Raw genomic sequence first — 24,070 nt, forward strand, 5'->3', positions numbered from 1 at the left:
GACATTCCTGTAAGGCTGCGGTCACGTCGACGACGGTATCTGTGCATTTTACATCGACCGAAGATCTTTCCAAACCAGTAAGTCGCTACGTGCGCGGTCACAGGGTAGCCGATGTTACCGCCCGATCGTGCACATTTCGGATAATTGCTGAAATTCATATGTTTTTCTTGGCATATCGGCCGACATTATATGAAGCAGACTGCAAGAAACAGATCGGTAAGAGGCGTTTGTGCCATTTTGTGAATGAAAAGTCATCGGGATATATTTTGGTATCAATAGATTGAAATCTCAGCTTTGTCGGAAACCACCCGTAGGATAAATCATTATCGGGAATTGTAAGTGTAACTTTACTTTTTAACGTCAAAGAATCTGTTAGAGAGGGATGCTGCATCTCACGGTTAGTTGCTTTAGTGGATATATCTTGGGCTGTGATAAGTGGACAAAAGTTGCATAGCTATTATTACTACTGCTACCAACTGGGGCTATGTCGGTAGTGTGATGGTTGCATGAAGGGGTTTCAGATGTGTGTGTTTCTTCATTTTTCAGTCTGTAGGTGAGCACAACATCAAATAAATTCGGCAACACATTAACTGTAATCTTGCTGTTAAAGGTTACCACGAATCATCGAGAATATATTGTACCGAAGACTCGTACGTGACTCACTTTCGGATAACGGAAGATGATTTTCAACACCAGCAGAGGTGTGATTAGGATCTAATAAAATCCGACAATCTGAGGGTGCAGTTCTGGCTAACGTAAAACGGGAAATTACACGACTGTATTTGCCATCTGGCGTTTACATCTTTCCAATACTGAGACCTATACGACGTTCTGACAAGTTCTTGTCACGTGTTGCATGCTATTCAGGCTACAATGCCCTGAAGATTAAAAAGCTACTTATTCCACTCCTGCGACCCACATAAAGTACGACTAAGGATTGCATTTCTTCCATACCGAATTTTGGAGCTACGCTTCGTTCAACCCCAGCGGGTTTGGGGTCAGAATAGGCCCAAGGTATTCCTGCCTGTCGTAAGAGGAGACTAAAAGGAGTCCCTCCCCCTCAAGGGGGTAGTTTGCGACTGTGTCCGGAGACGAACGGTTCAACGACTTACGTTTGATGTCATTTTTGTTTTTGGATTATTCTGGTTTCTTCCTCCCTTTCTTTGTTTTTCTTTCATTTCTTTTTCCTTCCATTCCTTTTCATTCCTTTGTTTTCCTTCCTTTGTTTTTCTTTCCTTTGTCCTTCTCCCTCCATCACTGTATTCCTTCCTTTTTTCCTTGCATTCTCCTCCTCCTCCTCCTATTTCTCGCCTTCTCCTCCTTCTCATCCTCATCATCACTTTCTCCTCCTCCTCCTCCTCCTCCTCCTCCTCCTCCTCCTCCTCCTCCTCTTCCTCGACTTGCCCTTCCCTTCCTCGACTTCTCCTCCTCCTCCTCTTCCTCATCCTCGACTTCTCCTCCCTCCCTGCCTCCTCCTTACCTTTTTGTCCGCCCTATTGTCTCCAGCTCAGCGTTTAAAACAGTCTGTCCTTTCCCTCCCTCTCTCCCTTTTTTTCTATTCTTCTTTCCTCCCTGTGCGTGCCTGAAGGCCGACCCACGCATTCACACGCATAGCTGGTGACGGCGTAATGCGTAATTCCGTACGCCCTGGGTAGGCACGTAAGGTTCACACGTACCCCCTGGTAAAGGCCAGGCCCGGGTAGGGATGATCGCCTGAGCTGACACCTTCTGACTATGCCGATTGTTCCCTCAGTCCATTTCTCGGGAAGTGTGACCTGAGGTGTAAACATTCACCTAAGGCAGGAGCACCCTCTGGGAGGGTCCCAACAAGGAAGGAGCACGCCATCTGAGATTGTGGCAATCATAGGGGATTCATCCGCAATGAATTCTTCTTCTTCTCCTTCTCCTCTCTCGACTTCTGCCATAAAAACGGAAACATGACCGGCCACCAGTGACAAAAGTACTGCCGCCTGCCCCAAAGTTTCTCGTAGTTTCTAGATCTGAGGATGAAAAAGATTTTTCATCTGTCAACCCCTTCGTTATTCATAATTGCGTAGATGTCATAGGTGGATCTGACAAGTCTTGCACCAGGATGCGTAACTGTACCTTGTTGTTGGAAACTGAGAGCGCCTTTCAGGCACAAAAACTCCTTCGCGACACACTCCTGTACACGTTCCCTGTCCAGGTGGGGGCTCACTGCACTTTGAATTCATCTCGTGGTGTGGTATCTACTAGATCACTTGATGGATTGATTGACGAGGAGATTCAGTCTTTCCTCGCTGAGCAGAGCGTGACAGCTGTCCATAGGGTCATGAAAAAGGTCGACTATGACCTTGTAATGACCCAGACAGTTTTCTTGCCCCCCTATGGGGTCCACAACTTTTTTGTGGATACGTGTGTGGCGAGCAAGGGGCCCTGAGCTATTGCAGCCTTCTTTCTCTCCAGGGCTGCATTTCCTTTCATTTCCCCTCCTTTCCCCTCCTTGTTTCTTTCCCCTCGCCCTCTCCTCTCCCTCTCTTGGCGGCCTTGCTTAAGTTGGCCCCTGCTAACCTCCTGGTTCTGTTGGTTTTACAATTTGGCTTTGTTGCATAATCAGCTCCTCCTATTGGCATTCCCTGGTCCCCCTCTGGGGTTTGACCCCCATTCCTAAATTTTTGCTCCATAGTGTGAACCATTTGGGGAAGAGCACCTTACCTAGTGTCTCCTAGTACATTCCACCTTCTCTTTTACGTCGTTGTCTGATACTAGGTTGCATAGCCAGCACGGTAGCCAGCCCATGTGGTGGGGTCGCTATGTACCCTTTTGGTTGAGCCCCCTGAACACACAGGGATTACACTTCTGATACCTGAGCTGTGACCTCCTCATGCATGCCTTGGAGTGGTTGCTCGTCATGCTGGAGCATCGGAACTCCTGGCAATGTCGGCCATGCCAGATGGCCCTTGCTGTGGTTAGGTGGCACCTGTGAGAAGAGCCCCTGATCTGAGTTGGTGGTATCAGGGCGGACGCTATGCAAATGAAATGCATATGGGTCCAGAACTCTGGCTGTTCTTCTGCAGCTGTCTCTCAGCGTAGAACTGATTCTTAAAGTGCTTCTTCTCTTGCCCGCTTCGGCCTTCCCTTCCATGACTACCCCCTGGGAAGAGGGTCAGGCCCGTTGGCTACTGGCGAAGCACTTCCCCCGTTATCCAGTTTGCACCAGGACTGATGGGGATACTTTCACCAATACCAACTTTATATTTTGTGTAACACATGGAAGACAATTTTGGTGAAGTGGACTCCCTGATCAAGATGAGGTCAGGTTTGTTGCTGATCAAAATTGCTTCACTTGCCCAATCTATGGCCCTTTGTGCCTGTACCCATCTTGGATCAATGTGTATTTTTCACACGGTCCTCATCCTTCAAACTGATGAGGTACTTCGGGACAATCTCGGATGGCGGGGTGTTCAGATTGTTCGGCGTGTTCAGAAGGGTTCTAAAGACAGTCGTATTGATACTGGTGCCTTTATCTTGGACCCTGAAGGGGATACCCTGCCTGAAAAAGTTAAGATTATGTTTTATCGATGTGATGTGAAGCCGTACTTCCCACCACCTATGAGCTTGCGTTTTGGACACGTCTTCCTGCTGTTCACAGGCCCCTCTCTGTGGTGACTGTGGACGTCCACTCCATGTGTTACCCCTCCTGTGTGTGTAAATTGTCATGGTAGTCATTCTCCACGTTCACCCGATTGCCCAGTATATAAGAAGGAAAAGAAGATACAGGAGTATAAGTCCCTCGATTGATTAACCTACACAGAGGCCCGTAAGAAGTATCCAGGTCTTCAGCCTGTGTCCATGACATCTAGTTATGCTTTGGTTTCATCTTCACCCCTTCCTCACCCCCATCTCGGACCCCTCGCCTCCCCCCTCCCCTGCAGCTCCAGCACTTTCTTCTCTGGGCGGTGCTCCCCTCTCCAGCCGGAAAAGTGTCCCACTCCTTCGGCGTCTGCCGGTCAAGGCGCCTATTCAGGATGCCCCTTCCCAGCACCTTCCAGGCCAAAGCTCTGCTGCATCGTGACGACCGCGAGAGCCGCGGTCTGTCGGCCCCCAGGTTGCCCGGTCTTTCTGTTCGCGATATTGCAGCAGCTTGCTCCTTTATGCCACACGGCCCTCCTAGATCTCAAAGAGAAAAGAAGAAACAAAAGTCCGAGACAAAGAGCCTCTGGTGTCAGCAGAGGTCCTCGTGTTGAGTTTTATTCAGGGGTTTTTTATCGTATGATTTGAGTGTTTGTCCTTTTCTTTCCTGTATTGACTTGGGCCTTACGCCTGTGGTTTTAAACTGTGGGTTTTAATGTCATTTGGTGGTAGGCTTTTCCTTATTTTCATGGTCGGCCAACCACCTTCACACTCGGTGTGATTTTAGTTCCGTTTGTCTGGTCTTTGTCTGTCTTTCTCGTATTGTGTCGTCCCTTGTCTCAGTTCTCCGTTTTTAACGATTGACAGTTTTTATTTCGTGTGATTTTGTCGTGGAACAAGGGACCGATGACCTTAGCAGTCTGGTCCCTTCAATCCCACACCCAACCAACCAATCAGCAGAGGTCCCATCCGGATTCTGTCGTTCATGGATGTCGCCTCCTCCTTGTCGGTGACAGATGGTGACTGGGTGGTATGACTGGCTTTAGCCTGTTCAACCTCCATTGAAATCATTGTTCAGTGGTTATCCAATGGAACTGTAATGGATACTACCATCACCTTCAAGAATTGAAATCCCTTATTTCGTCTTACTCTGCAGCTTGTGTGGTTCTACAGGAATCTCATTTTACTGATGATCACTCACAGACCCTCTGTCGGTTCAGTGTTTTCTGTCGAAATCGGGTCGGACCCTCACGGGCTTCTGGTGGCGTTTGTACGTTGGTCCATACAGACATTGCTAGCAGGTGGATTCCTCTTCAAACTATATTGGAAGCTGTTGTTGTTAGGGTACACCTAGACTCTGAGGTCACGGTTTCCAATCTTTACCTCCCTCCTGACAGGACTCTTACACCTGCTGCCTTAACTGCCCTCCTTCAGCAACATCGTCTTCCCTTCTTCCTTTTTGGGGATTTTAATGCTCATCATCCCTTGTGAGGCAGTGCCTTTCCATCTAGACGAGGTCTTCTCATAGACCAGTTTATTGCAGACCACGACTTGTGCCTTCTTGATGATGGCTCTCCTAGTCATGTCAGTGCCGGTCATGATACCTTTTATGCCATTGATCTTTCTCTTTTCTTTGCACTCTCTCCTCCGTTCATTACACTGGTCGCCAAACGACGACCTTTGTGATAGTGACCATTTCCAGTTGATTATCTCTCTCCCTTCCCGCTCCCCAAATGACATGTTACCTTGTTGGTGTTTCCAACGCACCGATTGGCCTCTATAAACTAAACAGGTCTTGTTTTCTCCCTCTTTGTTGGGTTGTATTGATGACATCCTACATGACGTGTCTGACGCGATTGTTCGCGCTGCTAGCCCTGCTGTCCCGCGTTCATCTGGGCCATTAAGTCGCCGGCAAGTCCCATGGTGGAGTACAGCCATTGCCATTGCAATCCGTGATCGCTGTTGAGCTTTGCAACACCTTAAGGGGCACCCATCCGTAGCCAGACTTACTACCTTTAAACGCCTCTGCGCTAAAGCACGTTATTGAATCAAACAGAGGAAGTGGATATGTTGGGAACGATTCGTTTCTTTCCCTCTGTCACGAGTATGGGCTACACTTCGCTCTCTCCAAGGTTGCCATTGGCAGTCCACCCTCACAGGCCTTCACCTCCCAGATGGCCTTTGTACGGACCCATTAGCTTGTGCAGACTACCTTGCGACCCATTTTGCACTGGCATCAGCCTCCTATCCAGCTGCTTTCCTTCACCAGAAACTGATGGCTGAAGCTTTCATCTTATGTTTTACCCCTTGTGAGTCAGAATCTTAAAACAAACCTTTTACTGAATGGGAATTTCTTTCTGTTCTATCTTCTTCTCATGATACGGCCCCTGGCCCAGATTCCATTCATAACGAACTGCTTCAACATCTCAGTGCTCCACAATGACAACATCTTCTCCAGCTGTTTAACTGTATCCACTCCAGGGCGACTTCCCTTCTCTGTGGAGGGATAGCATCGTAGTTCCTGTCCTTAAGCCTGTTAAGAACCCCCTATTTGTAGACAGCTATTGGCCAATTAGTCTGACCAATGTTGTTTGTAAGTTACTTTAATGGATGGTAGCCCGTCGGCTCAATTCGGTCCTCCAGTCTCGAGATCTGTTGTCCCCTTACCAGTGTGGCTTCCAAGAGGGACGGTCTCCAATCATCCAATCATTTACTTCACTTGGAATCTGCAGTTCGGCAGGCTTTTTCCCAGCGCAACCATTTAGTTGCAGTGTTTTTTGACCTTCTAAAGGCCTATTACATGGCCTGGTGCCATCACATTTTGCTTACCCTTCATCACCCACTACTGATTTTCATCCGCCAGTTCCTGTTCCATCGGTCATTCAGAGTTTGAGTTGGTACTGTTTTTAGTTCTCCACGGACCCAGGAGACAGGTATCCCACAGGGTTCTGTCTTGAGTGTCTTTTCCTCATTGCTATCGATGGACGTGTGGCCTCAGTCAGTCCTTTGGTTGCCCCTGCCCTGTATATGGATGGTTTCTGCATTTGGGTTGGTTCCTCCTCGATGGCATCTGCAGAACGGCAGCTCCAGGGAGCTACACGGAGTGCCTCTGCATGGACCCTCTCCCACGGGTTTCAATTTACTCCTCTACAATCGCAGGTGGTCCACTTCTGCCGCCGTACTATGATCCACCCCGATCCAGAGCCCTATCTTTATGCACAACGATTGCCAATGGTCCCACAGTTTCGTTTCCTTGGTTATCTTTTCCACAAAAAGCTCATTTGGCTGCCCCATATCAGACATCTGAGGGTAGGATGTTTCTGTAAACTCAATGTCCTTCACTTCCTTACCCACTCCTCTTCAGGTGCAGACCGTTCCCCCATCCTCCATTTTTATCATGCTCTAGTTCTGTCTCGCTTGGACTATTGTTGTCAAGTTTATGGTTCAGTTGCTCCTTCCACACTGCACGTGCTGGATCCAGTCCACTATTGTGGTATCCATTTGGCCACCGGTGCCTTCCCTACTACCTCTGTTGATAGTGTCCTGGTTGAATCTGGGATTCCCCTCCCCCCTTTTCTGTTCGGCGGTCCCAGCTTCTGGTGTCTTAAGCACTCGCTGTCCCTCCCTCTCATCCTTCCTATTCTGTCCTGTTACGAGACCATGGACGTCGCCCACCCCATTCCATCCCTCAGGCGGGTTTACCGGTGGGGCTCTGCCTTGCGTCTCTTTGCTGTGATTTTCAGCTTTCTTCTTTGTCCTGTCTTCCTCGCTCTCTCCCCTCCACCCCCCCCCCCCCCTTGGCTAGTTCCTCAGCCTCTAATTTGGATCGATCTCCTCCAACGTCCAAAAGATTCCATCCCCCCAATGGTGATCCATTCCTTTTTCCGCCTAACTTAATGGGAGTTTCGGGATGCTGTCGTTTTTACACTGATGACTCTAAATCTGCTGATCATGTGGGGTATGCTTTCACGTCCCCTGTTGGAACGAAAAATCACCTGCTGCCACCTACATGTGGGGTTTTTACTGTGTAATTGATGGCAATTTCCCAGGCCCTTTACTTTTATTAAACAGTCCCAACACAACTGTGTTTTGTTAATGTAACGACTCAATGAGTGGCCTTCTTGCTATTGACTGATGTTTTTTGCGTCGTCCCTTGGTCTCTGTCATCCATGACCATCTCGTTGATATTCACTGTGCTGCTTGTTCCATTGACTTCCTTTATGTCCCTGGCCATGTGGGTATCCTGAGTAATGAGCTCGCTTATCATTTGGCTGGAGAAGCAGTCACTTACCCCCCGTTTTCTTTAACCCCTCCTGCAGCGGATTTACGGCTTCACATCAAATCCCACTTCACACAGGCATGGGCCAACTTTTGGGACGCTTCTCCCCTGTCTAATAAACCTCGTGCGATCAAGGTGATACAAGGATCATGGTGTTCTTCCTTCCACCTCTCGCGAAAGACTTGACCACACTGTGTCGTCTCCGCATTGGCCATACCAGGCTTTTGCGGGATGGGCCACCCCCACTTTGTGGTTGTGGAGCCTTCCAGTCAGTAGCCCACATTTTTCTTGAATGCCCCCTTCTTTTGGCTCTGCGTGCTAAGTACAGACTCACCCACACTTTACCTCTGATGTTGGCTGACGATTCCCACATGGTCTCTCTGGTTCTGTTTCCTCCGGGAAAGTGGTTTTTATTCTCAGTTTTAAGGTGTTGGGGCAGGGCGGTGAGTGCTTGGGTGTCTCCCACTGTAAGCCATGTTTGGAGATTCCAGACTCACCGCCCTGACAGAGATAATATTTTCTTCCCCTTTTACTCTGTTTTACCCTTTTTTAAAGGATTGGTTAGTCTCCTTTTCTCATAGGTACTTCTACATTCTAGCGGTTGCATGTCTTAAGTCATAGGTGGTATTGCCTATGCTGCTTCATCATAGTGTTGGGTTCGTTGTCTTGCTGACTTCCCTCATTTTGTTTTTTACCATTTACAACATGACTGCCCTTTTACATTTTCACCTTCTTCCCTTTTATTGTTCTGACTTTCCTGAGATGTCAAACAAGTGGAATGGACCACATTTGCAACAAGGGGCTGATGACCTTGCTGTTTGGTCCTATAAACCCCACACAACCAACCAACTAACCAAGCTTTCTTGCCTTTGACAGTGTTCAGCTGCCGTCGCGTATCAAAGTGGGCTATGAAGTTATTTCTGTTCGCCCTTACGTCCCGACACCTACTCGCTGCTACCAGTGTCATCGTTTTAATCACACCCGCCAGTCTAGTTCTAATGCCGATAAATGCGTCACTTGTGGCAGGGACGCCCATGGGGGTGACTGTCTGTCTGTCACCTTGTTGTGTGAACTGTCAGGGTGACCATGCAGCATCCTCCCACGAGTGTCCCATCTACAAGGATTAATACTGTTTACAGGAAATTCGGGTCAAAGAGAAAGTGTCCACCTTGGCTGCTCGCAAGCTATTTGTTAGTAGGAAGCCCACGCTGCTCCCAACAAGGAAATACAGTACTGTCCCCGCCCCTCCTTCGCCTACTAGGTAGGTGTCGACACAGACATGCTATCTGACCTTTAGCATTACGGTCGTCCGTTCGGCCACTGCTAAGATCGCCCGGTCAACGTCTCCTCTTCCTCCCGTCACCCCTAAGACACAAGAACCTTCATCAGCTTCTGCCTAGTCGAAGACCCAGAAGTCAGCTGCACGGGCCTTCAAGAAGGAACCGTCCCGTGAAGACTTCCTATGTACCTCGAACTCCCAGCCATCGACCAGTACTTCGACTAAACAACCTTCCAAGAAGGCTCATAGGAAGCACAGTTCTCCTTCTCGGCCACGGCGCGTTTCTTCTCCTGCGCCACCCAGCAGTTGCCCCCCCAGGCCGTCATCCGTTTCGCCTGGCCGCACCGCTGGTGGCCGAACATCTGGCCGTTCACCGCCGGAGGAAGCTCCCCCTCCCGGCCGTCTTAACAAGATGGCTGACGAACCTATTGAACAAATGGATAGCGACCATCTCGCTTACCATCTATGTCTGTAAGGTGATGGAACGAATGGTTAACTTTAGGCGTCGAGATTCGAGCAGCCAAACCAAACTACTTACCGATGTACAATGTGGATTTCGTAGGTGCCTCTCTGCTGACAACCATTTGGTTACCTTGTCGACCTTCATTATGAATAACTTCTTGCGGAAGTGCCAGACAGTAGCTGTGTTCATTGATTTGGAGAAGGCTTAAGACACCTTTTGGAGGGCGGGCGTTACCCACACCATGCTTACATGGGGATTTCACGGTCGCCTCCCTCTTTTTTTACGTGAATTTTTAATCGATCGACAGATAAGGGTACTTGTGGGTTCTGTTCTGTCCGACGCCTTTCGCTAGGAGAATGGGGTGCCACATTGCTCATTTTTGAGCGTCACTCTCTTCGCCATAGCGATCAGTCCAATAATGGATTGCCTCCAAGCTGATGTATTAGTCTCCCTTTTCTTGGACGATTTTACCATCTACTGCAGCGCACAGCGTACATGATTCCTGGAGCGCTGTCTTCAGCGTTGTTTTGACCATCTTTACTCCTGGAGTGTCGCCAATGGCTTCCGTTTTTCTGCCGAGAAGACGGTCTGTATTATCTTCTGGCGCTACAAAGAGTTTCTCCCACCGTCCTTAAATCTGGGCTCCGTTGCTCTCCCATTCGTGGAGACAGGAAAATTTTTAGGTCTTACATTTGACAGGAAACTTAGCTGATCTCCACATGTCTTATTTGGCTGCCAGTTGTACCCGTTCTCTAAATGCCCTCCATATTCTCAGCGGTACGTTGTGGGGAGCGGATCGAACCGTCCTACTTCGCTTATATCGGTCGATCGTCCGCTCCAAGCTGGATTGTGAGAGCTTTGTACACTCCTCTTTACGGCCGTCCATCTTACGCCGTCTCAACTCCATACAACATCGGGGTTTACGTCTTGCGATCGGAGCGTTTTATACTAGTCCCGTCGAGAGTCTTCATGCTGAAGCCGGTGAATTGCCACTAACCTCCCAGCGCGATGTACTGCTATGTTGGTATGCCTGTCGGCTATTATCAGTGGCCAACCAGCCGTCTTATAGTTCCTTTATTGATAACTCTCTCGACTGTCAATACGGGTTCTATGTATCTGCCCTGCTACACCCTGGAGTTCGCTTTCGTTGCCTCCTTCAGCAACTTAATTATCCACTCCCTGCAACCTTTAGAGTGGGCGAGAGCCAGACGCCACCTTCACCCTACGCTCAGGTTCGCGTTCACCTTGACCTCAGCTCGTTCCCAAAGGAGGTAACCTCAGCTTCAGTATATCTCTCGCGGTTTGTCGAACTTCGTTCGAAGTTCATTAATACGAACTTCATTTATACAGATGGCTCTAAGACCAATGACAGTGTCAGGTGTTCTTTTATTGTCGGGGCACACAGTTTCAAATACCGGCGCCATGGCCATTGTTCGGTTTCAGAACTGAGCTCTTTGCCCTCTACCAGGCTGTTCTATACATCCGCCGCCACCGACATTCTGCTTATGTCATCTGCTCTGATTCCCTGAGCGCCATCCAGAGCCTCAGTGATCCGTATCCGGTTGACCCTTTCGTGCGCCGGATCCAACGCTCTCTTCAGCAGCTGGCTGACGATGGTTCTCCGGTTACCTTTATGTGGGTTCCTGGCCATGTCGGTATCCCTGGGAATGAAGTTGCAGATGCCGCCGCCAAGGCTGCGGTCCTCCAGCCTCGGACAGGTTCTTGTTGTGTGCCTTCATCTGATTTCAGCAGGGTCATTTGTCAGCGCATTTTATCGCTGTGACATGCCAATTGGTCTACACTTATTGAAAACAAGCTTCGGACCTTGAAACCTCTCCCCACGGCTTGGACAACCTCTTCACGCCCTTCTCGGTGGGAGGAGGTCGTTTTGTCCCGGTTACGTATTGGACACTGCCGGTTCAGCCGCCGCCATCTGCTGACGGCTGCGTCGGCGCCGTTCTGCCAATGTAGGCAATCGCTACAATCGCTAACTGTACGCCACATTTTAATGTCCTGTCCAAATTTTAGTGCACTGCGCTTTGATCATAGCCCTCCATGTACTCTGGAAGAAATTTTAGCGGATGACCCAAAAGCAGCAGCTGCTCGCGTTCATCGTTTATCCACTCGACAAACCTGTCTGACATTTGATTATGCTGTTTTTTATTATTCCTTGCCTGTTAATGTGCCTTTTATTAGTGTTGTCCTTTTTAGTTGCTGCTTTAACATTGTGCCTCACAGTGCATTCATAATTTAGTCTGGGCGCTAATGACCACTGTAGTTTGCGCCCGAAAACTACAAAAATCACACATTGACAGAAAACCACAATTTCAAGGTGCACGCCGACAATTTCTTTATGAGTGACACTCTTTAGTACTCTCTTGAGTATTAGGAGTAAATATGCTGAAAGATTGACCTCCCCAACGAAAAGACATGAAGGCTGGAGAACGAGGAGCAATAGCATGTCCAATAAAAGATACAGGAGATCCATTGTAGTAATACGTACGATAACAAACGTCTTACTCTGCATTCATCTTTCGTTGGTATTGAGACTCAGGGTGAGACACAGGTGGAACATTCCACAAAGACAATACGTGCAAGTCCCAAGATGGGTCATTGCACCTTACAACACCTGTATTGGTGGTATTTGATTGACAAATTATCATCACTATAGAAATACTACATAGCATCGATGATTTAGTATTTATACAGCTTCCAGGACGCAATTAAAATTGCGGTGATCACCAGGTGACTCGAATGGACTGCAGGTTACTTCAAGAACAACACATTCCACTGCGCAAATTAAAAGCGGAAATTGCGGGTGGACTATTAGCCGTTAAGAGAAATCAAAGCGAGGACGCCCAAGTAAAGAGAACTTGTCAAAAAAGAATAGAGCTACGACAACAGTTCCGCCAGTTTTTGACTGCCAAAAGAAAAAGTAAGATGATTGGCTTGTAAGGGAGGAAACAAGAGGACGATGCAGATGAGTTTCAAGGTGGTAGCGTCTAAGTCTGCATCTGCATCTATACTTCGCAATCCATCATGAGGTCCATGGCAGAAGTTACGTCCCATTGTACCAGTTACTAGAGCTTCTTCCTCTTGTATTCACGTATACAGCACGGAAAGAACGATCATTCGTATGCCTCTGTGCGTGCAGTACATACTCTAATAATATACTCACGATCCCAATGTGAGCGATTGGGATGGTAGTATATCCTAGAGTAATCATTTAAAGCCGGTTCTTGAAACTTTAACACTTTCTCGGGATAGCTTCTGTATTCGAGAATTAGTTCTTTCATTCTCTCTCCCACGAATTAACCCTGTGACCATTCGTGCTGCCCATCTCTATATACGTTAAATGTCCTCATCGAAACGTCGCGGGTTTTCGACGCAGATACCCGGATGGAAGCCCGAGAAGATTTCATCTGCAGTACACGCCGGGAAAGCCTACATTCACATATTTGGCTACGGTAGTCACTGCCTGTCAACAGAGCGTGATCCCTTCAAACATTTCATTCAGCACCTAATTATAGCCCTACGCTTTCAGACCTATTTTGCACTAATGTTCCTTTAAAAGTTCCGTTACAGCGTTTCTATACCATCGAGGTTATCTCCCATTATGAACTGTTCTGTGGGACACACATCTATCCAGCATGTGGTCAATTACCCTTTCAAATTTGAGCCATATTTTTTCTACATGCTTCTGCCTTGTGTTGCCAGTTCCTCATTCACATATGACAACATCCATTTTCATCTAGTTTACAGAACATACTTATCTTTCTGCTCTAGTTGACCTCTGTACTTCAATAATCACTGTTGCCAGAACCCCACCATGGTCACTGATCCCAGTTTCGATGTGGGTATCCTCAGAATTCAGGTATGTTCGTTGCATTAAATCCAATATATTTCCATCATAACTAGGGTACTTAACTGTCAGTTAACAGTAATTGTTAGTGAACTTTCACAGGACGCCCTACCACACCCACCACTAGACGAAACCTCAGTTCACTTCTCAACAAGTTCCCCAATCATATTGTAATCAGTGGTGGAGACTTTAATCATCCAACAATTAACTGGGAAAATTAGTTTTGTTCAAGTGTTCGGTTACATCAGTAGAGGAGTCTGTTGGGCGATAGGATCCTTTTATACCCACCTGTGGTACTCAGTCTTGTGCAGTCACCCACATGCAGCTTCAATTTCTCTCTGTGGATTTGAGTTACTGTACTGCGACAAATACACGACCTGTATTTGTCATTTGGCTATAGTTTCCATGTACACCTAAATTTTCCCTAAAAATCTACCATTTCGGATTTGAACCAGCTTTCTGTACCTACCATAATGTGAGCATCACTGCTTTTGATGAGCACCTCAAACTCTGGCACTTAGTTGAAGTTTACCTTTAGGATTTTAATACTCTCACCAGTGGGACGTATTTTTCGAACTTCCACTGATATTTCTGGTTTTTCTGCAGCGAGTGTTATCTGGATGGATGAAGACCATCAGGTAATGAAACAGGTTGACAAAACCATAGTGCCTACACACACTGTTCCATGTCCGATGTAGTAGTGCTTCTGTCAGATCACGGCAAGCTAAGTAGTTCATCACGTGCCACATGACAAGCCCAGTCAGCTGTTGCTGGTGTCTACATTACAACCATACTCAAATATCTTCACGAAGCACAGCCGAATGTAGTACTTGCGGTAGGGATGCTCATGAGTGCAATTGCCCACCACCTTCTCCCTGCTGCATAAATTACAATATCAACTATGCTGCCTCATCTCGTTAATTTCCTCTGTATCTCCGTGAGTAAGCTGTCAAGGCGATCAGAGTGAAGGAAAAAGAGCCTTAACCTATCGTTAACAAGCTGTTGGATAGTGAAAGCTGTGTTTTCCACCATCTGCTACTAATAGTATAAATCTCGATACTCCTCGCTCCTCAAAGGAAATCGCCACACGGACATGCGTTCTCAAATGCAGCATCGCAGTTGTAAAATAGCCTAGTGTCACGGTAGTATCCGCTTCTCCTTCTCCGAAGCTGCAACTCGCAATATCTTCACCTCTGGCGGCGAAATCACCTGCTACACAACCAGCAGGCTAGAAATCAGGGACTAAAGTGCCCTGTGAAGATTTTAAACATCCTTCAAGCCAACAGACATCTGAAACTTCATCTGCCGACAGCAAAGGCTCAGATATCCAAGGAAAACTGTCTTTCCTTTCGCTGACTCGCTGGTCCTCATAAGCAGCGTCGTCACATGACACCCTCACCTGCCCAAGCTCCGTTCTGCCAGTGCCAACCTTTTTCGTGCCATGGAACCTGCACACTTACTCAGTGAGGATGCCGACACTTTCGTAGGTTGCATGGAACAGGATCCTCCAGCCACTACGCCCTATAGCATTGATTCTTTGAAGGCTGACACTCAGCAGCCCATGAGGTGACAACCCACCATTATTCCTCCTCCCATATCCGTCATGACTTCCCTCCAGTGGAATGTTTGTCACTACATCCAACAATGAAGATTTAAACTGCTCTTGGAATCCCTGCCCCGAGGAAACAAAATTGCCCTTGTGATGGCTTCGACGTCTTCCGTTTCTTTCCAGTCCACTTTAATCTCCCCCCTCTCTCCCAATGATTACATTCCATCTCGTGAAGGATTCATGCTGCTCCTATTGGTTGACGTTCATATTCAATCACTCTCACTGAACACTTGGCTGCAAGCTGTTACAGTCTGAATTTCCTTTCATCACTTGTTCCCTTTCTATTATTGACATCACTCCAGCATTTGATGTTAGCAGTGGCCAACACCCTCACCTCTTTTTGCTACTTCGTGACTTTAATGTACACAATACCCTTCAGGGCCCTCCCCCCATGAACCACGGACCTTGCCGTTGGTGGGGACGCTTGCGTGCCTCAACAGTACAGATATCCGTACCGTAGGTGCTGTGGTGTCACCGCCAGACACCACACTTGCTAGGTGGTAGCCTTTAAATCGGCCGCGGTCCGGTAGTATACGTCGGACCCGCGTGTCGCCACTATCAATGATTGCAGACCGAGCGCCGCCACACGGCAGGTCTAGAGAGACTTCCTAGCACTCGCTCCAGATGTACAGCCGACTTTGCTAGCGATGGTTCACTGACTTCTACGCTCTCATTTGCCGAGACGATAGTTAGCATAGCCTTCAGCTACGTTATTTGTTAAGACCCAGCAAGGCGCCATTATCCGTATTATTGATATTGTGAATCATGTACTTTAAAGAGCGACGTTCTCCATTAATGGATTAAAGTTAAGTATTCCACCAGCTACGTCCGTTTTTCTCAATTCTAATTCCCTTGTCATGTTCCAGACCTCACGCGAGCCTGCGTGAGCTAAAACGCGAGCATTTCGGCCTCCTTTACTATCACGGTTGGCTCTCCTGCCAACCACAACAGGTGCAACTACAACGGAGGGATATCTGTTGAGAGGCCAGACAAACGTGTGGTTCCTGAAGAGTAGTTGCAGGGGCAACAGTCTGGATGATTGACTGATCTGGCCTTGTAACATTAACCAAAACGGCGTTGCTGTGCTGGTACTGCGAACGGCTGAAAGCAAAGGGAAATTGCAGCCGCAATTTTTCCCGAGGGCATGCAGCTTTACTGTATGGTTAAATGATGATGGCGTCCTCTTGGGAAAATATTCCGGAGGTAAAATAGTCCTCCATTCGGATTTCCGGGCGGGGACTACTCAAAAGGACGTCGTTATCAGGAGAAAGAAAACGGGCATTCTATGGATCGGAGTGTGGAATGTCAGATCCCTTAATCGAGCGGGTAGGTTAGAAAATTTAAAAAGGGAAATGGATATGTTAAAGTTAGATATAGTGGGAATTAGTGAAGTTCGGTGGCAGGAGGAACAAGACTTCTGGTCTGGTGAATACAGGGTTATAAATACGAAATCAAATAGGGGTAATGCAGGAGTAGGTTTAATAATGAATAAAAAAATATGAGTGCGGGTAAGCTGCTACAAACAGCATAGTGAACGTATTATAGTGGCCAAGATAGACACGAAGCCCATGCCTACTACAGTAGTACAAGTTTATATGCCAACTACCTCAGCAGATGGCGAAGAAATTCAAGAACTCCATGATCAGATAAAAGAAATTATTCAGGTAGTGAAGGGAGACGAAAATGTAATTGTCATGGGTGACTGGAAGACGAAAGTAGGAAAAGGGAGAGAAGGAACCATAGCAGGTGAATATGGATTGGGGCTAAGAAATGAAAGAGGAAGACGTCTGGTGAAATTTTGCACAGAGCACAACTTAATCATAGCTAACACTTGGTTCAAGAATCATAAAAGAAGGCTGTAAACATGGAAGAAGCCTGGAGATACTGGCAGGTTTCAGATAGATTATATAATGGTACGACAGAGATTCAGGAACCAGGTTTTAAATTGTAAGACATTTGCAGAAGCAGATGAGGAGTCTGACCACAATCTATTGGTTATGAACTGTAGATTAAAACTGAAGAAATTGCAAAAAGGTGGCAATTTAAGGAGATGGGACCTGGACAAATTGACTAAACCAGAGCTTGTACAGAGTTTCAGGGACAGCATATGGGAACAAGTGAAAGGAATGGGGGAAAGAAATACGGTTGAAGACGAATGGGTAGCTCTGAGGGATAAAGTAGTGAAGGCAGCAGAGGATCAAGTAGGTAATAAGACGAGGGCTAGTAGAAATCCTTGGGTAACAGAAGAAATATGGAATTTAATTGATGAAAGGAGAAAATATAAAAATGCTGTAAATGAAGCAGACAAAAAGGAATACAAACGTCTCAAAAATGAGATCGACAGGAAGTGCAAAATGGCTAAGCAGGCATGGCTAGAGGAGAAGTGTAAGGGTGTAGAGGCTTACCGCACTAGGGGTAAGATAGATACTGCGTATAGGAAAATTAAAGAGACCATTGGAGAAAAGAAAACGACTTGTATGAATATCAAGAGCTCAGATGGAAACACAGTTCTAAGCAAACAGGGAAAACAGAAACGTGGAAGGAGTATATAGAGGGTCTATACAAGGGCGATGTACATGAGTACAATATTTTGGAATTTTAAGAGGATGTAGATGAAGATGAAATGGGAGATAAGATACTGTGTGAAGAGTTTGACAGAGCACTGAAAGACCTGAGTTGAAACAAGGCCCCCGGAGTAGACAACATTCATTGGAACTACTGACGGCCTTGGTAGAGTTTTGTCAGGACTGGCTCTCCCATCTGGTGAGCAAGATGTATGAAACAGGCGAAATACCCTCAGACTTCAAGAAGAATATAAAAATTGCAATCCTAAAGAAAGAAGGTGTTGACAGATGTGAAAATTACCGAACTATCAGTTTAATAAGTGACAGCTGCAAAATACCAACGCGAATTCTTTACAGACGAATGGAAAAACTAGTAGAAGCCGACCTCGAGGAAGATCAGTGTGGTTTCCGTAGAAATATTGGAACAAGTGAGGCAATACTGACCCTACGACTTATCTGAGAAGCTAGATTAAAGAAGGGCAAACCTACGTTTCCAGCATTTGTAGACTTAGAGAAAGCTTTTGATAATGTTGACTGGAATACTCTCCTTCAAATTCTGAAGGTGGCAGGGGTAAAATACAGGGAGCGAAAGAGTATTTACAATTTGTACAGAAACCAGATGGCAGTTGTAAGAGTCGAGGGACATGAAATGAAATGGAAGCCCCTTCAGGGCTCTTCAAGAACCTGACAGAGGCGTGACGTCTTTGCTGACATTCACAATTAACTCAACCTCATCCGCCTTAACATTGGAGCACCCACTCCACACACACCTATCGCTATTTGGACTCCTCGTTCTGCACTGTACAGCTTGTAGAGTGGCCCGTTCTGTGACGTGTAATCCAGCAACTGTTTCCTTTGTGCTTTCTGTTTGCTGACACATACCCCTACATATGTGCAAAATTGATTGGTAGCTTTCTAAGGCTGAATGGAGGCTTCACTCCTCGCTGGCGACCTTCGATGAACAAACTTCCGCACTAGCGATGAGCAGGTTACCCTTAGTGCAGCCGAAAATTTCATTCCTCGAACTTCCTCTCTACTGCTCTGTGTCCTGGTCCCTTGGTGGACTGAGGCGTACTGCGAGGCACTTCGTGCGCGGAACCGTGCTCTCCGCGTTTATAACTGTCCTCCTACGATGACAAACTACATCTTTTGTAAACAGTTGCGTGCACAGTGCCACTGCATTCTTAGAGACAAAATTAGTAAATGAAATCCATCTACGTTTTTGCTAAGTTCCTCTCGCTCTTCTGTCATTTGCGCCAAACTCGTAGGGATATCTGGGAGAAAGGGCCTTTCTCAGATCTCTGGATGACAGTACCAGATGTCATAGTGGACTCTATCGCTATCTTAAACTTCCTGGAGCTTTGTTTTGTGGAGATTTCGAGCTCTACGCATTATTACCCGGCCTTCCTCCATCGGAAAAAAGTGGAGGCGGCTTGGACAATAACCTTGCTTTTTCAGAATCTTGAGGCTACAATGCCGGATTTACTATGAGAGAGTTGTACTATAATGTCACTTAATCCCGATTCTGTTCCCCAGGGCTGGAAGATGTTAACATTCAGATGTTGCAGCACCTTCTCTTGCAGGCAAGTATTTTATCCTCCATACGGACAATCCCCTCTAGGTGGAAGGAAGGTTTCCGAGATGCTGGACTGAAGCCACCGTCACACCCAAGCATAAGCAGGGTAAGGAGAAACACTCTTCCAGCTACTGCCCCATTTCTCTCAGCAGCTGTTTGCAAGGTTATTGAACATATGATTCATCCCACCTGGCGTGGTGTGGATTTAGAGTGCGCCATTCTCCAGTTGACCATTTCTTCACTTTGTCCACCTATGCCATGAAGGGCTTTCTGTGGAAATCCCTGGCAAGCAATATTTTTCGATTCTGTGGAAGACACCTGCTGGAGGACAGGTATGTCTGTATTCTACACATAGCTTCCCTGTTCACCTCAGCAATTTTTAGAAGATGGAGTTTTCAAGGTGTATGTGGGTTGTGCCTCGTCAGACAACTTTATCCAGGAAAACGGTGTACCTCAATTTCCATCCTCAGCGTTGTCCTCTTTGCTATCGCCATTAACGCTATAATGGCCTGCCTCCTGCTGAGCACCTCTGGCTCCCTTTTTGTTGACGATTCTGCCATCCATTGCAGTCCTCCAGGAACCTCTCACATTGAGCGACGTCTCTAACTTCTTCACTCATGGAGCATCGAGAACGGTATTGTTTTTTCCACTGACAAAACCGTTTGTGTTGGTTCCTGTCAGTGCAGTTGATTTCTCCCCCCATATTCTCAACTTTGGCCTGCTGCTCTTCTGTTAGTTGAAACTACGAAATTCCTGTGGCTCATGCTCAATAGGAAACTGTTCGTTCTCACGCGTGTCCCACCTTGGAGCCCACTGTACGTAGTTCCTGAATGTAGGACATGTCCTCAATGATACTTCCTGGGGGCAGATTGAACCCCCCTTATCGGTTTGTACTGGTCCCTTGTCCAATAAAAACTAGAATATTGGTGCTTTGTTTACGCATCTGCGCGTCTGTCCTTCGTATGCCATCTCAACACTACCCACCATCGTCGCATCTGTTTGGCCACTGGCGCCTTTTATGCTAGCCAAGTTCAGCGCGTATGCCGAAGCTGTTGAATTACCAGTCATACTAAAGTTATCCTCAAGAGATAAACATGGCGTTTTTCCGCCATGCCAGGCCACCCATCCTATGCCTCCTTCGATGACTACTTTGATAGCCAGTATCGGGCCCACTCCTCTTCAGTTACCTCCTGGAGCCCATTTTCAGTTCTTGCTCCAGCAGCCGAACTTTACACTACTTGCAAGTATCCTAGTGGGAGTGAACCCTTCTCCACCTTGGCTTTCTGTGGCAGCCTGTGTTCACCTTAGCCTTCATTTGCTCCCCAAGGACACTACTGCAGCCTCGTTCTATTGCCTTGACTTCCACTACCTACACACGCGACTTTTTAATAGTACCTTTCTGTATGCTGATGGCTCTGACTGTGGTATCAGGTGTGCCGTTGTCATCTGCACCAACGTTTTTCCGTATCTGCCTTTGCAACACTACTCAGTATTTCCAGCAGAGCTCTTCGCCCTCTGAGGCCAGAATAGATCTGGTGACACAGGCTTTTCCATTGTCCTGTGCACGAAGACTAAAGGGCACAGAGTCTGACCACTGTACACTGCCCATCCATTGGTGCAACGGGTCCAGGAAAACTCAGTTTCTCACTCCTGAGGGATCCACTGTGATGTCCATGTGGTTTCCTGCTCAGGTCAGTCTGCCAGGAAATGAGGCTGCTGACGCTGCTGCCTAGACTGCAGTCCTCGTACCTCAGCCGGCTGGTTCTTATATTCTCCCAGATGATCTCTGTTCCTGTCTGCCAGCAGGTGGTGTCACTTTGGCATCACCAGTTGTCCTCCATTCTAGGAATAATCCCTGGGTTTTTAAGGCTCTCCCAGTGGCTTGGACAGCCTCCTCCTCTGCCCTCTTGACGTCAGATCATCTTAGCTGGGTTGCGTATTGGGCACTCTCTTCTTAGCCATCGTCCTTAGTTTAGAGGTGATCACTTACCACTTTGTACTCATTATCCTGAGTCTCTGACGATTCACAATGCACTTTTCTTAACCACTTATGTTCTCATTTACGTTTGCCGTCTACGTTATCAGGCGTGCCGCGGGCTATCGACCGTGTTTTACTCTCGATCTGTTGTAGCGATATGGCGAAGGACATTTAATCTTCAGTGTAGCACCTCCATTGTCTCTATGGTGTATTTTATAGACCTTTATCAGTCTTTGTTTTTAAGCTGTCTTTTCCTCCATCAATTGAGTTTACCGTTTAGTCGTTTTAACCCCTTCTTCATCTTCGTGTTCTACAGTTCTGACGTTGGCACGAAAGAACAAAATCTTTGCGCCTTACAACAAAAAACAGCAAACCACCTGGAATGACAGAAGCCATTTGTTCAGAGCCCCGGTGTTCCTAGGACAGGCACCTGCTCCTTGGCGTGGACGGCGTCAACAAAATGCGTATATGTTGTGCTCCCTGCGTCGTCAGAGGTGGCGTTTCACTAATGTTAGCTGTAAGCCTCCGTTTTGAGAAGTACTGTCAGTGCAGACAAATTACATGTGAGGACGTCTTCCGTATTTTAACAAATTTTGCTCGTTCTTATTATCCAATCAACAACGTAACCAAATTTCTTAGATATTATTTCTGGCACATCCACGATGTGAAGTGTAAGTACCATTGGGACTAATATTCCACCTTCATGTGAGCCATTGAGGAGGAATTCCTAGCTACTGATTGTATTTACTACAGTGACCTGGTATCATGTCACAAAACATGCTTTCAAGATTCTTTAACCTTTTGAATTGGGATTTCATTACCACTTCATACATTAGGCCCAGTCTCCCGATGATACCCTAGGCTTCAAACAAATTAATAAAAGCCAAAGATGTAGGCATCATCATCTGAAAGTTTGCATCAGTATGAGATGTCCAAAACTTAGCATGCACTGTTTCGTCTGGGGGCAAAAGCTGGCTGGCTGTCCATTTGTTTGACCAATCCCTATTACCAGTTCGCGTTCCAGAAATCTATAGAAAGGGGCGATAAAGTTAGAGAGCGTTGCTGCTGCGTGCCTGGAACACTCGGTAGAGCGTTTGAACAATAAAACTGTGTACTAAAAATAAAATTCTTGGCAGATTAAAGGCTAAGGTCCTGAGTAGTTGTAACTTGTAGAGTTTCCAACATTTCTTGTCTCAGCTTCGAATATATTCTTTGAATATTCTCAGGGTACATGCATCTTCGCTGTTACAGTAACCGCCCTCAAAAAGCTGTTGCCGTTATCGGCAGAAATAACTGAATGGTATGACTTCGTGTAAAACGATGAATGCCTGTATTCAATTCCTGTTTGTAGGTACCCTTTGCAACATAGGAATTAACATCATCAATGGGATTGTTCCTCCGATTCCTGCTGGAGCGAGACAGTATTGAAAATGAGGGAAATCTGACAAAATGTTGAGTTGTGACAAAGCTATGGTTCCCATCAGCAGTGCCAAACGTGAGTTTGTGCCGTTCTCCAATTCCAAGCTACTTAACTGAATGCAACCGTCTTCAGCATTGCAAACAAAATGTATGTTGTTTTTCTACCGCCTACTTAACGAATGTTTGAATAACATGTCGACCAAGGAAAGAGATTAGTTCGTCAGTTTAGGTGGTAACGTAATAGTGTCGTAAGTTGGTTAGCAGGTAACCATTTCTATTTTAGTACAGACGTGTTGCCTGCCTACTCGGTAAGCATCGTGTATGTCGCACCAACAGTATCGTGTCACACCATTTTCTCTTGTATAGCGTAGTTGATTTCCATTATCTGAACGACTTCCCTGTGGGACATATCATTGCTTTTGAACAACATGTTCTGTAGAATTTCTGCTAACGTTCTCGACGTTCATTTGACATAAACACCTACTCCCATTCTCCTAGAGATGTGGCCCTACAAAAGGAGCTTTTTATGTACTGATTCGTTCCCTCTCTGTCCAGTAAGGTCTTGGAATACATTAAGAAGACGTACAGCCATTGTCTGGCAGACAGTTGTTGCTCTACTAGCACCACGCGGTGGTCACATGTGGGACACGTTCAGGGAACACCTATGGATGTGAAGCTAAATAGACCCCTGAAACAGCTGTCAATTGTGAAACTAGAAAGCTTCTTACCTTAGATAAGGAGTCTGTTCACATGATGCGCAAGAGGGGTAGCATAAGGGGTGAGAGACAATGAATGCCAGTTATGCAACCTGCTGTGAGGAGGTGGTAAGTATGCTGCTCTGTAACTTTTTAATCTCCCTCCCACTGAGCTGAAAAGCTCATGGAATATTACTTCAGAAGTGGACTACAGCATTCATTTATTTGGAGTTACACATGTGAAATGCTGAGTTGTTCAGACAATGGAGTCCTTGATAGCAACACATTAGAGAACTAAATGTATCGAGAAGCAAATCAGTTTAGCCAACTGAGAATACGCGAAACAGATTCTTGAACTTAGTTTACACACGAGTTTACTCACTTCACTAAGCAGTGAAGATAGTATGAGGAAGAGAATAGGTGGCCCAGAAGATAATTAGGTTTCTTTTCATAGAGTGCACAGAAACAACGTAAGCCTTTTTTGTGACCGTTTCGTCTCCAATATGAGAGACGTTTTGATGTAAAGGCTGCTGATCTCACTTTTGCTCAGTTGAATGAACGCCATGTTCCCAGCGTAGTTGGAAGCTGGCGCAAATGCCCAGGAACGTGGTGCTACCAACTCACCTGCTGGCTGTTGACTGTCTTTGTGTTAATCTGGCTTCTCGTGACTTCATATAAATTGTGTAATAGCTGTCAACTACTCCTTAGCCAGCCCAAGCAAAGGAATTCAGCAT

The sequence above is a fragment of the Schistocerca gregaria genome, unplaced genomic scaffold, assembly GCF_023897955.1.
Source record: "Schistocerca gregaria isolate iqSchGreg1 unplaced genomic scaffold, iqSchGreg1.2 ptg000308l, whole genome shotgun sequence".
NCBI lineage: Eukaryota > Metazoa > Arthropoda > Insecta > Orthoptera > Acrididae > Schistocerca > Schistocerca gregaria.